This window comes from Sinocyclocheilus anshuiensis, unplaced genomic scaffold (assembly GCF_001515605.1).
Source record: "Sinocyclocheilus anshuiensis isolate Anshui unplaced genomic scaffold, SAMN03320099.WGS_v1.1 scaffold1039, whole genome shotgun sequence".
Lineage (NCBI taxonomy): Eukaryota > Metazoa > Chordata > Actinopteri > Cypriniformes > Cyprinidae > Sinocyclocheilus > Sinocyclocheilus anshuiensis.
In genome coordinates this window covers 264121-265489 of record NW_015547675.1, presented here as the reverse complement: position 1 = coordinate 265489, position 1369 = coordinate 264121, and the positions used below count along the sequence as shown (strand labels likewise).

At 35.5% G+C, this 1369-nt stretch overlaps 1 protein-coding gene across 3 annotated transcripts in view; it reads right to left on the bottom strand.

Moving 5' to 3' along the window:
* LOC107702988 (inactive rhomboid protein 2) overlaps nucleotides 1-1369 on the bottom strand; it is a 61053-nt gene that overhangs the window by 14716 nt on the left and 44968 nt on the right. The window lies entirely within an intron of this gene.

Below are 1369 nucleotides of genomic sequence, written 5' to 3'. Positions count from 1 at the left end.
TTTACTGCTACATTAGAGTGAACTGGGCCAAAATACAAAAAAAGTTAAACATTCAATGTGATGGATATATTATTTGAAGATGTATGTGTCATGTAATGATACAAATAGTTATTTTAAAGTATATATCTCCTGTAAATGATGTAAGTTTACAGTGACATTACATACCTTTAGTTTACATACAGTACATTTAAATTAAGATGTGTTTCTAGAAATAAAAATTCCAGAAACTAATTTTTAACTTTCTGAATTTAATTTTTTTCTTACCAAGTTCTTAAAAATTCCAGCCACAATCAATCACAATGTATATACAATTACAGATCATTAAGCCTATAAATCGTCAGTTTGTTGTTTTACACACATGCACACAGACATTATTTCATACGCGACAGTCGTGAGATGCATAAGAAATCTTTAGACAAACCATAATACATAACAACAAAAGACAATACTTTATTTAACCTTTTCTGATAAGAAGTGTGCGCTGCAAACGCGAGCATTTTTGACTATCGTTTCTGTCCATTCCGCTCGTTTTATTGTGTTTAACCACGTCGTCGGTTTTTTGTCTGGCGGTGGCAGCAGGTATGCTTTAAAATTTTTAATTGGAGCCTCTACTACGTCGATTCTGGCACCCAACATCACAATAAGACGATATTTGAAGCTCCTTATGTAGCTGAAGCTGCGCTGGTTTGAATTGGCCGCCTCCAGTTTCCCCTTTGTTTCAGTCTCCTTTGTTTTGCCTCCAGCTAGCATGGTCACGTAACTGTGACGTCGGCCCTAAAAGGTTCTATAAAGACCCCATTTCTAATAAGTAGAAAAAACCAATGGTCAGTTTGTATATGGGACATCCCATAATATATCCACACCTCACATGAAACCATTTTACATTTAAATTTAGTCATTTAGCAGACACTTTTATCGAAAGCGACTTACAAATGAGGACAATGGAAGCAATCAAAATCAACAAAAGAGTAATGATATGCAAGTGCTAGGACAAGTCTCAGTTAGCTTAATGCAGTACACGTAGCAAGGTTTTTTTTTAAATAAAATAATTAATGAAAAGAAAACATCTAGAAAATAGAAAAAGAATAGAGCAAGCTAGTGTTAGAGGTCTTTTTTGCTTTTGTTGTTGCAGAAGCCAGTGTTGGTTTTGTAGGCAAACATTAGTGCCTTGAATTTTATTCGAGCAGCTATTGGTAGCCAGTGCAAATTGATAAACAGAGATGTGACGTGCACTCTTTTTGGCTCATTAAAAATTAATCTTGCTGCTGCGTTCTTGATTAATTGTAAAGGTTTGATAGAACTGGCTGGACGACCTGCCAAGAGAGCACTGCAATAGTCCAGCCTGGACAGAACAAGAGCTTGAACAAGG